This window comes from Lonchura striata, chromosome 8, assembly GCF_046129695.1.
Source record: "Lonchura striata isolate bLonStr1 chromosome 8, bLonStr1.mat, whole genome shotgun sequence".
NCBI lineage: Eukaryota > Metazoa > Chordata > Aves > Passeriformes > Estrildidae > Lonchura > Lonchura striata.
The window spans coordinates 33935517-33951302 of NC_134610.1; positions in this window are offsets into that span (position 1 = coordinate 33935517).

Consider the following 15786-nt stretch of genomic DNA (forward strand, 5'->3'; position numbering starts at 1 on the left):
GTATGGGGGAGGAGGAGGTTAGCAAGTCCTTATTTCAATTCCTGGGTTAAGGATTTGGATCCAGTCAGTTCTCTGGTGCTGGGACCACAGGTTTATCTGCCTGGCAAGCTTGAATGTGTCCCAAGACATCTCTGGGCACACATCAGGTATGTGCCTAGGGAGCAAAGTCATTCCGGGTGATGCAGAGATGTGTCCCTGTGGCATGCAGCTGTGTCAGGAGAGGATTAGGTTGGGTGTTAGGAAAAGGATTTTCATTCAAGGGGTGGTCAAGCACTGGAACAGGCTCTCCAGGGTAGTGGTCACAGCACCAAGCCTGACAGAGCTCAAGAAATGTTTGGTCAATGCTTTTGGGCACAGGGTGTGATTTTGTGCAGGGCCAGGAGTTGGACTCAATGATCTTTGTGGGTCCCTTCCAGCTCTGTGATTCTGTGATTTTGCATGGGAACTGAGGTTTGTAGTTCTCTGGCAGTGCTGTTCCATCTCACCCTAAGCTGTGGGTTCCAGGGGCTGCAGCAGAAAGGCTCCTCTTTCACTTTTAGCAGCCACTTTTTGCAAGCAGGATTGCCAGAACAAAATCCAGGATCTCCCTTGTTAGGACTTTCCCAGATCCATGTTCAAGGGAAAACAGCAGCAGCTGGGAATGAGAATTCATGGGCATCTGCCTTCTTGGGTGCACAGCTCCTGGACAGTGCATGGATGCTTCTCTCCCACAGAGGAGTTCAGGGAATGAGCAGTGATGAAGCTTCAGCTTTCCCAAGGACTCAAAAAATTCAGTAGTGAGAAAGGTGATGGTTGGAAGCCATGTCCTGTTAGCCCTGCTACTCCCACAGGGGGCTTGCTAGGGGCTTGCCTGGTTTTTATTGGTTTAATTGATGAGGATACAGTTCTGGCCAATGCAAAACTTCTGTGCATTTAGGCTGGATTTAGTTTAACTAACATAAGGGAAATGTGCTTTACATCCAGATCATTGAAGTGGTTCGTTCTGACACTTCTGAAGTGGAATATGTTCCTTTTGTCAGGCTAAAGTCATAGAGAGGTGGTATCAATTGCAGCACCAGAATGGAAATGGGAATACCTGGGCTGCACTCCCTGTGTGTTTGCTCTGAGATCTCGGTCTTTCTGGTCAGTTTTAAAAGGAGAGCTCTGTTTTGGGCTTCCTGTAGCTGGGGGAGTCAGGCCCTTCTTCAGGAGGAGGGAGCTGATGGCTTAATTGCATATTGTGAAGTAGAAGACAGGATGTTCTCTATTTCAGGGGATTGCAAGCCCTGGAGCTGTTGGAAGAAAAGGTGAGTGCTGAGTGCTGTTGCTCCTGCTCTCTTTCATAATGAACTCTCTTTGAGACTATTGCTTTTTGCTGTCTAAAATACCTGAGAATGCAATTAGCTTCCTATTTGTTTAGTGGAATTGTTAGTGAGTGCATGGCAGTATACCAGATCAAGCACCAGGGGAAATGTTGGTTGCTCTGATGGGAGTTTGCTTTCAGACAAGATGTGAGAATACAGACTATTTACAAACACCTAAGTGCAGTCAGCATATTCCACTCTTTTCCTGGAGACTTTCTCCTGTCTCATGCACACTTACTTGCTATAATTTCAGCTAAGGTTTTTCTCTTTCCTGTGATCTGACACCTGTTGCTGTTAAATATTTGCTGTGTTCCTCTTCTGAGGGCTGGGTGGCTGCAATATCAGCAGGAAAAATTACAAGTGTGCATGTACCATTGGGCAGGCAGCAATCTCAGAAAGATTGCAGTGGTCTGGAGCTGTCCCATGGTACAAACACATATTTTATTCAGCCTATAAGTGAGAAGTGGTTTCATTTTCCAATGTAAATACAAAGATATTAATGGAGGAGTCTACTGAACATAAACAAGGAGGGAGGTTCAGTGAAATTTAACATTAATATATGCAAATGATATTTTTTCCAACACTAGTTTAGTCATACATTTTGGAAGACTGTTTGAAGCCAAGAACCTAATAAGGTCCAGAAAGGAACTGCATATTTAGGCAGTTATCTGGAATATATGACTTACCATAATTAACAACAAATTTAGAAAGGATATATAATCTATTCTATTTATTGTGCTTGAGCAGTTCATGACCTGATAGATACTGGGTGCATTTTTCACACCAAGATGCTGCAGAGTTCCTTGTGCTCTCTTCAATGTGTGATTTTTGCCACAAGAGAGAGGGACTGCTTGTCTGGTTTGATTCCTGCACGTTCATCACTGGCTATAAGTATTAAGCCAGGGATCCACTTCCAGCAAACTTTAAGGTCTCAGCTTTAGTTGTAATGCTGGCTGTGTGGGACAGAGTGGTTAATTAATCTGGTGTAGTAAAAATGCAGCGAACCCTGCATTCAGGGAAGAAATGATGTCTGGCTCCAGATCAGAAGGCTGAAGGATCTGCTTTATTAAAACTATACTATATTACATTAATATACTATTTAAAGAGATATTATATTATTCTACATACATACTTCTTGCTTACCTATCTAACTCAAACTCGTGATTCTCTGCTGAGAGCCCGAGCCACAGCTGGATCCAATTGGTCACTGAACCCAAACAACCTTCACCAGAACCCAATCCAGCAATCACTGCAGGTAAACAATCTCCATACCACATTTCACTTCAAGTAAACAATCTCCACACCACACATTCCACATGGGGAAAGCAAAGGAGCAGAGATAAAGATTGTTTTCTCTTCTCTCTGTGCTTTTCCTAAGAAACAGAATTATGTCTTTCTGTCCAGAGAATGTGAATGCCACAATCTGCTAATGATTTGGCTTTTCACTACTCACAACATGGAAACCACTTTCAATGAAATAGCAAAGCCTCTTGTTATCCAGGATGCTCAGAGCTGCAGAACATCCTGATAAGCTATAGAAACTTGTGTAGAAGAGAGTCAAGCCTGAAAAATTTCCTGGTCAGCGTGTTTTACAGATCCTGGTCATAGGAGCCTGTCAGGAAGGTGGTCTGGGAGCAGGGTGCAGCATGGGTGCAGATCTCAAGCCAACTGCAGGGGTGTCACCAGCAGACAGCCAGGAGCAGCCCCATGGGAATTGCAGGTGGTGGGAAACAGGGCAGTGATAATGGCACAAAGATTGGATTGCATGTACAAATGAAGGGCTCCATTGGCTCCAGGGAAGATTTGTCTACTGGCTCCTTTAGGTGCTCGTAAGGTGTTGCTAGCCTGAATGCAGCCAGGGGCACGTAGCAGTCACAGGACAGTGTAGGCTGAAGTCAAACCTTGCTGAAGGAGCAGGCAAAGGAATGAGCATCTAAAGAAGGGTAAAGAAGGCACCAACTGGTGCGCCACATATAGCACATGGCTGACTTAGCACTTGTGTCCTTCTGCTCAAGGTTTTCTAATTCTGTCCCAGACGATGTCAGCATCCCCCAGCAACTGGCAGCAGCACATACAAGGCATTCCCTGGAGAGCTGGTGAGCGTCTGTCAGCCCCTGCCCAGGAGAGCTGCCTGCAGGGGCAGCAGCTTCCTGAAGGTGTGTCTGTTTCTCAGCCTTGCCCAGGTGACCTGGGGGTCTCTTCAACCTCACCTTTGGGCAGCTCATCTTCCTCATGCCATCCTTCCCTGTGGAAGAAAGTGTCACCCGAGTGCTCTTTGCTTTCCACTGTCCTGTAAAGCTTCCAGTCATTTTCTTGGCACCACAGTTTCCTCGGCATGAGCACCAGTTTATAGATCACTGAGCAACCAGGCTCTGAAATGCGAGTGCCTGGCTAAATGTAACAACAGGGTGCATGGACAGAGGGCGATGGAGGCAGAATGTGAGATCCAATCCCACCAGGCAGGACTCTCTACCAAGGAGAGCACTAGCTGGCAGGCCTGGAGGGGTGCCGTGTCGTTCGAAACATAACCATCAGGCATTGGATAAGATGTGAAATTCTGCATGCTCTCTCACACTGCACAGGGTAGAATTCCCTTGGTGCTGCTTTGGGCAACTGGGCTTCCTGTGTCTTCAGAGCTTCACAGCCTAAATGTGAGCTGCAGAGATTCCTTTGCCTTTTCCTTCCTCTCTTTTCCCTGGAGCATGCAGCAGACGATTTAAATTACTGCCATTTAGAATAATCTGTCTTTCTTGGATCCCATATTACTCTACTAGGAGATGGAGTGACTTCAGGCTTGGGAAGGGCATTGAAAGATAGCTCAGTGTCTGGCCCAGACTCCCCACATACCTGCATTGCCTGCAAGATTTTATTGTGACTTATGGGGCATCAGCCTCTTTCACTTTTTCTCTTCTCCCTCTCTCTTTTGACATGAAATGCTCCAGGTCTTGAGTCAGACCAGGAACTAAAGAACTAAATGGCTTAATGTGATGTGGTTTAAGTTTTGCTGATTTCTGTGAGGGATCAAGTGGGCTTGAAATCTAACAAAACTCCAAGGTCATATTGTTTTTAGGAAATCTGTTGCTTTTACAATCTAGACGTCATTTTTGCTCCAGTCATTAGTAAGACTTCTCAATGAAGTATGGATAGCTTTCAAGACATGGAGCTTGGTGCTATGAGCATCAGTCTCTGAGATTATATGTTCTCTGTCCTTGTCACTGGAATCCTGTCTTTGCCAAGCACATAGTCTGCATTTGCTTAAATACTGCTAAAAGCCCAGACACTCCAAAATGTGTTTAATACACTGGAACACCCTGTGTTCTAATTACCTGCATGATTCTTGCTGTTGTGTTAGACTTTCAGTGGTATATAGCTCAATCTTATACAAACCTTGAATGGCCCAGCAAGAATGAAGCTGTAGGAACCAAAATATTTCAGCTATTTCCATGTTTAGCAGTAAACACTTTGGATTTATGAAACCTGTGTAGATTTCAGATAATATTTGTGCATTTTAAGTCGCACCCATGAAAATTATAATCTTTGGGGAGAGATGGCAATAACTACATTATCATATAATCATTTACATTACATGTATCTCAGAAAGCTGTTTTAAGAATGTAAGTAGCATTGTCAAGGTTTATTAAGCCCTGATAGAGGTCCCCACAAATATCTAGAATGTATCTGTACCACAGTTGTCTGAGAGAACACAAATGAACATAAGGCATTTGATGAGCTCCCCTTTTCTCATTAATCACTATGATAATATTTCTAAGCATCCTGTGTAAACAGTGTCTGTATTTAGAGAATTGACATGGAAAGATGGAGCTAACAGTTTGGGCTGGAAGTTTGGGAGTTTGAGGTTTTTGTGTCTGGTGGCAGTGTTCCCTGTGGCACTCCCAGCTCTGGCATCCCTCTATACTTGATGCTGTTCCTTTGGTCCAGCCTCCCAGCCTTCCCAACTCAATGCTCTGAACTGACCTTCTTCTGTACCATTATCAGGTGCTTTCTGGTGGCACTGTGCCCTCTTGTCCCAGCAGGATGTTCATTCCCAGTGCTCAGCCATGGCTGGAGAGGTGTCTTCCACCCAGCAGGCAAAGGAGGCTGCAGGCAGGCCCTGGCAGGCTTTTCTTGCACTTCTCCAACCAGGCAGGGGCAAAGAGCCTCTTTTCAAAAATGTGACAAGATGACAATGTGAGTTCCTTAATGCTTTTAGTGGGAGAGGGGAGACTCAGAAACCACTCATGCTGCAGTCCAAGGTGAGAGAGCACACAGTGAACTTCCTCTTTTTCATGGAGGCAGGAAGGTCTCACTGCAGCCAGCCATACAATGATGAACCTGGCCAAGCTGTTGAAAACCAGCTGTGATGGAGCTTAGCCACTTGTGCTGTGCTCTTAATGTTTGTGTGTTCACTCTGTGTGTGAAAACAAACTTGGTGAAGCAGTGCAAAGTCTTCCCAATGAAATTGCCCCTCAGTGCAAGCCTGGTTTTTTGGGGAGCAGTGATGTAGATGTAAGAAATGTCTTTCCTTCAGGGTCTGTCAAGAAGCTGTGCTGGCTCTAAATAGATTGCTGCTGCTGCACTCCTAATTTAGCTGTAGGCAGGCAAGTGACATGGTAAAGCTCAGGAATGTCACTTTGCTTCTTGTGTGACCTATGAGATCAGAGGTCTTTAGGAGATACACAGTGACTCTTGCAGAAAGTGCTTCTGGATACAGGAAGTGGAAATCCTCTGGGCTGGGCAAGATGTCAGAACACAAGGGATAAAGGACCCTCTGGGAGGGTCTCTGGCTGTAGGGAGTGACTGAGCACCTTGTACACCCTATAAAAGCTTTGTTTGTACTGCCTGGACTTTGGCAGCCAGCGCAGGCTGTCTATGCTCTGCCTACAGCCCTTGCAGTTATTATCTCTAAAGTTGCAATTTCATATAAGACACGTATAATCAGGTTTTTGTTGGTCTTCTAGAGTGCAATATAAAACAGACTTATATAGCAGCCGCTTCTGTTGGAATAGCTATCCCTGAGAGCTTTTCTCCTGCTTGTTAAACTTCTGTCAGTGTCAGATATTTGCAATATGAGATGCTTCAGAGCTGCCACCACGAGGCTGATGACATATTTTAGAAGACTGTTACTCCCAAAAGTAGTTCAAAAATGCCTGGTATTGTTATTGAATACTTTTCCCCAAACTCATCATCCCAAGCAACTCCATTAAGCTGATAGAACTGCAACAGTTGGCTGTGGGTTGCTCTGTGTGTATGTGCAGGTTTTCAGCACTTTGATTAGTAGGTTACTTCTACCTTTCTGTTTGAGAACTATTAGATCCTAGAAGTAGGAACAGGAAGTGCAGCTGAACCCTAAAAGCTGATTTGGGTGATTGCTTATAGTAAAGACAGTTTAAGTCACAGTGGTAAGTACACTGGAAGGCAGCTTCACTTCTGTAGTTTTGGGGGCTGTAGAATAGGTGGGAGATTGGGTCCTGAAAGGTTATGCTGCCATGCAGGAGTTGTCTAACAGAAAACCCAATGTCATAGCTTCTTCAAATTAATTGTGCTGCAAGCCAGTCCCTCTCCTTCAGAATAATTTGTGAAATTGTTTCATATGGGTTCATTTTTGATTTGTCCTTGTGAATATTACAGGTAATGACTGATTCAGTTCTTTTATTCTTACTGTGTTTAAGTGAGTTGGCAGGGACAAAAATGATTAGTCAGATTTAAATTGCGAATTTCTGGGGACTTAGTATTTGCATAGCAGTTTTAAAGAGATGTCATCTTCTATGCTGTTCCCTGCAATAGGTGTGCAGATTTTTTATTACAGTAAAATCATATTGAGATAACTGGGGGATGTGAGAATCAAAGCATCTGGGAATGTGGCTGATGTGGCTGTGGCTATCTAACTTTTCCCTTGTTGGATGTGTCTTCCAAATGATGGGAAGTATTGTAACGTTAGCAGCCTCCTGCCAGTGCCTCTCTTCTCCCTCTTCCTGAGTTGAATGTCAGTTTAGCACAGCCTTTATAGGGTACCTTGAAGTGGGGGGCTGTTCTACATTTAATAATGTCATAATAACCAGCCTGAGAGGTGTGAGGCTGGAATATCACATTTGTGCCTGCTGCTGTTGGGGGTATCTGTCTTCCAGTTGTGGTTTTTATGATCTGAAAGGAATGAAGACTCTCAGTTTCTTGTAAAATTATGTAAAACTTATGTTTCTTCAGAGCATCTCTGTAATCTCTTCCATTTTCTCTTTGGATCACCTTTTACTTTTCTTTTCAGTTTTTTAATCTTCTTGCAGTTGCAGTTCCCTTTTGTTGCCATTATGGAGGCAGAATTTTTATCTATCCCTTGGAAAGGATATTTGCAATTTTTACAAAGATTTTGTCTAGTATTCTTATATTTTAGCAGTAATTTAAAAACCATAATCAACTCTGTCTGCTGTGGGTTTTAACACTTAATACAAGTATGCTGGTAATCCTGGGTAGCATGTTTGCTTCTCTGAGGGTGGTGAATGCTGAAAAGCACCTTGCCCCCACCCCCAGTGCATGCAATTCAGCAGATCTGCTTGCTTCACAGCAGAGTTCAAAAGTAACATTCCTCAGTTCCTAATTAAGTTGACAAGTCTTTCTCATCCCAAGTCCTGTCCTTTCAAAAGGAAGGAGAAATCTGAAAACACATCACAGTTGTGAACCCTTGTGTTCTGTCTGCTGCTGGGAGGGGAGGAGCAATGTGTTTGCAGCAGAGGGATTAAACAGCTGAAGAAAAACAGTCCAGCAGAAAGTGGCAGGGGCTGCTCCCGGGAGAAGATATCTGCCAGGAGGAATGTGTTGTTGGCAGCTTCAGCCACTGAAGGTTTGTTTTCCCTCTGATGCAGACCTGCTTTCCCTGTCAGCCTTTGCTCAGTAATGAGGATGGTAACTTATTTATTGGACAAGGATTTCAGCAGTCACAAATGCTTTTGAGAGACTTTGTCTGGGGTTTTCAGAAAGTTATTTATAACAAAATAAACCACTCTGTGGCCTCCTTTCACGGATTTTTAAGGTGAACATCCTCCAAATCAAAGTGTCTCCACTCACTTTATTTTGAAAATCATTTACTACAGGTGGATTTCTAAAGAGCAAATGATGGCTAAGTCTTTTTCTAATAATGTCTCTGGAACCCCAAGGACATGAATTATGCTGTACATTGTGTGTTGCATGGTTAGGATTTAAGCTAAGGAGGAAAAGATCCTAATGGGAAACAGTGGTGAGAGAAAATTAGAAGCAGGCACAAATACAGGCAGGCAGTCTAGTAAGTGGGCTCAAGGGAGAGCTAGGAAAATGTGTAAACACAGAATTTTGGTACCCCGTACCTTGAAATTATATTGTCTGCAAATACTGGGATGCTGAATTGATGGGAACAGTTAAACAAGGGTCTGGCACAACTTTTTCTGTTCTGAGTTTTGGGGGCAATTCCAGCCTGCACAATGGCCAGCTCATGGGGTGTGAATCTCCATCCCATGAGATAAAAAAAGGTGCTCAACTCCTGTGGAAAGCAAAGATATGGGGAATTTCATTACTTCCACTTTAAGAAGATCACAGTTCAGTTTGTTTTCCAGTTCTTCTTCCAGGGTTTGAAAATTCTTCTAGTATGCTTTTGTTTTTTCTTTAGACCCAGATGAAGGATGGTGCTTTTCACCTTTCTATGGCCTTTGCAAACTGCCAGTTGGATTTTTGTGTCTTGTCTTTTCTTCCAGCCCTAAATTTGTGCCCATGCAAGGCTTCCAGCCCTGTATCACTGTGTCTAAAGGTTGTGTCCAGTGATTTAGCTGTGTCACAGACAGGTAGAAAAATTATGAAAGACAGGTGTCATAAAATCAGGCCTGCTCTGCTAAAATAATAGCTGGCCTGACACTTCTGAGTGCAGCTAAGTACTTTGCAAGTTCTCATGAGCTTTTCATCAAGATGAAAACATCTTGAAAATCAGAGTTCATTAACATAACAATCTATTTCTAGGGTGAAAAGCTGTATAAACAATAAGAACTGTCCCATGAGAATCAGTGAAGAAAATATGTAAATAATTCAAGAATAGGGAGATTTGATGGACAAGTTAGTAAAATACTTTTTACTAACCAATAGAGTAATTGGCAAGAAAGTCTTGAACCAATTAAAGTTCCATGTGACGTTTGTAAAAACTGTACAAAATAAGTTGTGTGAAAAAAGAATTGCCTTTCCCTGCATGAAGAAAATTAAGTCTCAGCTGATTTATTACAACATAGGTGCCCAACAGCAATGGGAAACTGAAAATCTTCCCAGAAGTGCTTCATGTCCCAAATGAAGAAATGGGGTGCCTGGCCTGCTGTAGAACAGATGGCCAAGAGATCCTTGCTGTTTTTAACAGCTCTCGGAGAGTCTTGGCCAGTCTTTGTGGTACTCTTAATTGTAACTCAGTTTCCACAAAGGTGAATGACCTTTGCAGCAGTTAAGTAAAGCATCTCAAACTTGCATGCTCCTTTTAAGGAGCTGGTGAGAGTTTCTGTGCTGGTGGGCTGTGCATTCCTTGGGGTTCATACAGCATGGCCTTGCATGTGTGCAGAGGACATCCAGACAAATACTCAGCCTAGCTCCTACCTTCACACAGCACATCTCCTGCAAGCTTCCAGGGCTGGGTATTGCTGGCTGGGAGCAGTGAAGTTTTCTGCCCATTCTTCCCTCTCTAGCTGAACTGGCAGGCCTGGCCAGAGGCAAGGAGAGAAGGGTTCTAAAGGGCTGACTAAAGTTCTAGAGGCTGGCCAGCTAGAGGGCTGGCAGCTTTCTGAGATGTGGGATGCTACTTTCCTCCTGGTCACTGTGAATCCAGCCAGAGCTCATCTTCTTGCCATGGTAGTACTCGCCTGACTTTATTACAGGGAATAATCACTGGCAGAGCATGATGATAATGGGTTAATCAGATGAGAAATTATTCACACATTTCTTCATTTGGGAAATGAAGCACTTCTGTGAAGACTTTTCATTTCCCAGACTCTCTTTCATATGACTCAGAAAACCATAATATTGGCATCATAGCATTAATTTTGCATTGCTTTGTTCTATATTTCTATATTTGGGGTTTTAGGTACTGATTTCTTCCTCAGCAGCTTTTAAGCATTTTCTAAGTGTAGTAAAAATGTTACTCTTCACAAGTGTGACAAATGCAAAAGAAGCATCTTCAGATTTCAAGCTCTATTTGGGGTCTCTCTGTGATGTATCATGTCCAGAAATAATGAGAAACTCTGCATCAGAGATGCTGGAAAATGAACAGAAGAAATGAGAGAAAACCATAGCAGAGAGCAGCCAAATGACTCATTGGAAGAGCCCCAGCTTGGTTCTTCTGTTCATTTGCAGTCAGAGGAAGAATTGTCTGCTGAGTCCAAGGCAAGGCTGTCTCATCTGGGCACCTTTCAAACCACCTCCAGACCGCTTATCTAAATTTCATTCCTTTTGATGAAATTACAATGTTTAGGGAATTGTCAGAGTGTTATGTAGAGATGTTATAAGTTTGAGTCTAACCTTTAGTGGGTTAGACCACCAGGCACCCTAAGTGGATGGAGACTTTCTCCTAATTCCTAGTGGAGTTCTCAAAGCTGCCTTCAAAAGTGGTGTGGGGGTACTGTCTTGAGCTGATTGGACAGAGGAGGCAGTGGGACTCCATCTGGAAATGATGTGTCTGGATGGGGCTTTTGAGAAACCTGGTCTAGTGGGAGGTGTCCCTGCCCACGTCAGGGGTTGGAACAAGATAGGCTTTAAGGTCTCTTTCAACCCAAACCATCCTGGGATTCTGTGACCTGTCTCTCAGAACAGAAGTGGTGGCAGGATGGCACGTGGAACTTCCATCAGCTGAAATTTTTAAAGGACTCAACTCTGCATGGGCACAGCATGAACCATTTACAGTGGAAAATGTGTTGAGGTCAGTGATGTAGTAGGATTTTCTTTTTTCCAAATAGTGCAATTCATTGGGGAATTTATCTATCATCTATCTAAGGAAGATCCAAGCTGCAGATGGATTAAAGAGTTTTGTTCAGGTATATCTAATCTATTTTCTAACTGAATACTTTGACTGTAACCTCCATAGTCTGAGTAATGTGATTCACTCTTCTTGGCCTGGTTTCCTAAGAAGGTGAGGCTCTGGTATTTGCCTTCCTTGTCCATATTTCTGTATTCTCTCAGTGATATCTTTTACTTATTTTTCTTTTTTTTTTTTTTCCTCTAAATCCGGGAAAAATAGAAGGAGGAAAATTTGTAGGAAGATGATTGTCTTCTTTATAGGTTTTGTGACAATTTTAGCTGGGATGAGTCCCAAATCAGGCCCTCTTGAAGTAAAATACCTATCATATTTAAACCATTAAAAGCTTGTCAGACCATATTTCTATTATTACAGAGAAAGTCCATTTCCCCCTTGCTGACACCACCTGTCCCAAATCTGGGGTATAGGGAGTAAGTGCTAATATAATTCTCCTGGGGTTTACAAGATAGTAATTCCACACTTGAATGCACAGACTGTTTCGTGGAAGGCTAAGTGATTACTGGAATAAGTCAATGAGATTACTGCTGCTGAAAACCAGGCAACTGGCATTGTGAATATAATAAAAGAGGATGATCAATGATGATTGTTCTGTTTTAAAAAGGGTCTGTGTGTTACCAAACCCTAGATTCACGTGTACTATTGGGATCCCTACATTAGACTGTCTTCTCCATATGCTTGTAAAGCCTGGGGTCAGCCCTGCTGGAACAGGATATTTCCCAGCCTTGGAGGGGTATAAACACCTTGGATTTATCCCCTGTGATGGTGAACCACCAGGGGTTCCCAAAAGCTTCCACTGGCAACCCTTCTGGTCTGGAGCCCAGCTTCTTGCAGATGAATTTGTCAGGCTTGCAGGTATTAAGCACTGCAGTCTAATGGGGTGCTGAGCCCAAGTCTGGGAACTGCTGTGCTGTTTTTGGGGGTGGCTGTCACCTAATTGCCATCTGCTGTAGCTGTCACCCAGGTGGGGTTTGTTCTCCTTCCCATGGTGATAAATGTGCTATGAATTTCCAGCAAGCGTATCCCTGAATGTAGGATATACTTTCATTCAAAGTTTGTATTTTATGGTGATTTTCCTGGAGTGTCTTAAAGTTTATTTCTGGAGGCGTGTCTCTCTTTATTTTTTCAGCCACTTATAAAAATCTGATCAATCAATTGCTGTCCACTACTGGGAGTGTCAGGATGGAGGTGGAACACCTCATTTCCAGAGAAAATAATTCCAAATATCTTCTGGGAATAGGGGAAACCCCTGCAATTAAGGGCTGCTTTGTGTGTCCACTGTGAGGAAGCTATTTAGCACTACTGTGGTCTCCTCCTCACCACATAGGGGTATCCTTAAAGAGGGGGATCTATAATAAAACTTGACAAAATGGTGGCAATATGATCCACCCCTCAGTGTGATTAAGGCCAGCAGTCATTATGTGGAACATTTGCTCTTGCCTTGTATGCAGCTCTACACTACGGTGTAACTATTTATGGGCCTGGCTCCAAAGGGATTTATGGCAAGCAAAATACTCCCAGTGGATTCGATTACCGCCTGCGAACGCTGCAAATGCTGCAGCAAATTGCAACTGCTGCAAAATGAGCTTTCCACAAGGGCTGCCTGACACGTGTCCTGCTAGCAAGAAATTCCCCAGCCATGAGGAGATGGAGTTAAATGGCTCCTCACAGTCCTGCTCTTTTTTTCCCTTCTTAAGGCTTCCAAGTTGGTTTTACTGCTGCCTCTGTGCCATTTCTGTCTTCCTTGACACAGAGCAAGCAGAGCAGTGTACTGTCATACTCAGGCTTCAAGGGTGGCCAGTCGTTAGAGGATCTATTGTACTTTTTTGGCCACATTTTTCATCTTTCTCCCTCTGGGAAAGTGTAGGCATTGCAGGGCATCTGAGGGTGTAGGGTGGCTGCAAGTTGTTCTGTCCAGAAAAGAGGGTGGCAAAACCAAATGGCTTTTGTGCCTCTGAAGTTGAGGGATACATGAAAAATAACTTTATTCTCTCATTTCATTTTTGCTGGTACTCTTAGCATCCAGAATGTCCAAATATTGGGAATGGGGTTGTTCTTGGGAGGTGCTGGACTTCCTCCCTGTGAGCTGAAGGAGGGTTCAAGTTTCCTTGTGTTAAGGAAGGAAGGGTTCAGTTTCCTTGTGTTTCCTTGGTTTTTCCTTCCCCCTCACATTGCATTTTGCCTCCCCCTTGCTGTGTGGCTGTAAACTGTATTTGTGAAATGATCCAAAGTAAAAGCTACCACCCTTATTCCCCAAAAGGGGCAGCATGGAGGCAGAAACAAGTGGGTGACAGAGGTGGGGAGAGAGGCAAAGCACAAGTGTCTGCAGCAGAAGGAAGTGGCAGGGACCACCATGCTAAGGGTGACAGCTGGCTTGGGGAACACGTGGGAATACAAAGCTTTGTGGGTAAGGCAATAGCAGACTGTCTTGAATCAGCAGCTATATTGAGAATTGTTTTGTTCTGCTTTTCCCCAACAGCTTTTGAGGAAGTGAGTTTGATGCTGACACAGGAATAATACTGCAGGACTCAAAGATAGTTCTCTCTGGGTCTGAGCTGCCACACATTGCTGCCCAGGAGACAGAGATCTTCGTGCTCATCCTCTGCTTTGAAAGGTTATTTGTGCCAGTGGGGTGGCAGGAGGCTGAAGGGCAATGCTCATCCCCAGACTCCAGATTCCATGTTTGCAGTAGTGCCAGCAGCCTTTATGGGCTTGCAGAGCATTACCCAAGTCATGCAGCATCATTTCTGCACGAGCAACATCCCTGATCCTTCCTTCAGAGCTGGGAAGGAGCCCTCTGAGGCCCAGCTGGTATGTTGTGATATATTGTAATCTTTGGCAAAGACAGGGAGTATAGGAGGAATGCAAATACATTTGTCCTAAAGGGAGAGTGCTGAGTGCTGGTGTATCTGTTTCCAGTTCATGTTGAGGGGATGTTTGATGAGTGGCATCCTCAGTCTTGGAAGAGTTTGCTTGTTCTTTCAAAAAACCACAAACAAACAAACCCTCTCCCCCACCCGACCCCCCCCCCCCCACCACTGGCCCCCCAACCCAAACAAATACAAAAAGAAGAATGAAGCAACAAAAATCTACCTGTCAGATATTGCTGGGAACCAACCAAGACTTGCTTTTAAGGTCAGGCACAAACAAGCTTATTAGCTAAGTCTGATATTTGACCAACTGTTCAAAGTTAAATAATTCCCCTGACTCCTGTTGCAGAGGAGCTGGATCCTAAACTGCCCTCAGTCAGTTGCAGCTCCAGAACTGGCCCACGTAAAGGTAAAAAATACCTTTTGCCAAGGTTATTAAACTATGCTGGGTAAGTTGAGAGGCACAGCTATGGAGATGCTGCAGTATCCATTCACACCAGCTGTGATGCTGAATTTGGGGGTGTAAGTCTATATTGGCCTGGGCTTATCTGGTTCCTGCTGCATGAAGAGTGAGTTTGCATGGTAACACTGCACCCCAGCTGACACAGAGATCCCACTGAAAACCTGAAACAAAGCATGGCCTGAGACCCTCCCACACTCTTTAAGGCCCATTTCCTTGCCTTGTGCTTCTCTGTCCTCATTCGCTGCTGAAGCAGGGGGATTGTCTGGAAATTCCCAAGGCAAGCAGCAGGTGAGGGAGACCAAGGCTGCTCTGGCCCTGCTGGGCAGATAGCACTGCAAGCCCATCTACAGGAGCCGTTTCAGCTCTACCTAAACTGGGTTTTTCCCTTGACAAATACCCCAGTGGTGAGCCTTGGTGCCCTTACACATGTGCCCAGTTGGATTTTCTTGATGCTCTTGCCCTTCTGGGATGGCCCCTATCCTTATGGCATTCTAAGGGAAGGTATGTTTGGTGCAGCAGACTTCAAAGAGTGAAGGGCAACACCTGTGGAAAAGGGAGTATTTGGCTCTCTATTTCCTGCAGGTTGGGAGTGGTTGGTGGCAGGGCTTGTGTAATACCTGCAAAGCTGATGTGGGGAGATTGTCACGCAGTTTGTGGAGTGTTTCCTTGATTGCTTGATAACCTGAGCATGAGCTGTCCTCCCCTATGGGGAGCTTGAATGGCTTCAGGCAGGACTGGGAAAGATTTCCTTTTTTTTTCTGTCCCTCAGGGGTGTATATGACCGAGGCCATGCATGGTTCCCACACGTGTCATCCCACACAGCACACAAATACAACCTCTAGTGTGGGCTTTTTTTGGTCTGAGTACCTTTCTCAGGGGCTGAACCCGAGCTGTCCCGAGGTAGGACTGAGCAGCTGAGGAGTGCGGGTATGTTGAAGGGACAGGACGGCCGCTGCTGCATTGCCACCTGCTGGGGACAACAACGCCCTTCTGCGAGGGTCCCCAAACCCTGCCCTGCGGGGTGAGCCTGGCTGGCCTCCAGCCTTTTACCTCAGGGGCTTATTTTGAGCTGATCTGCTGCCTCCTGCTTTG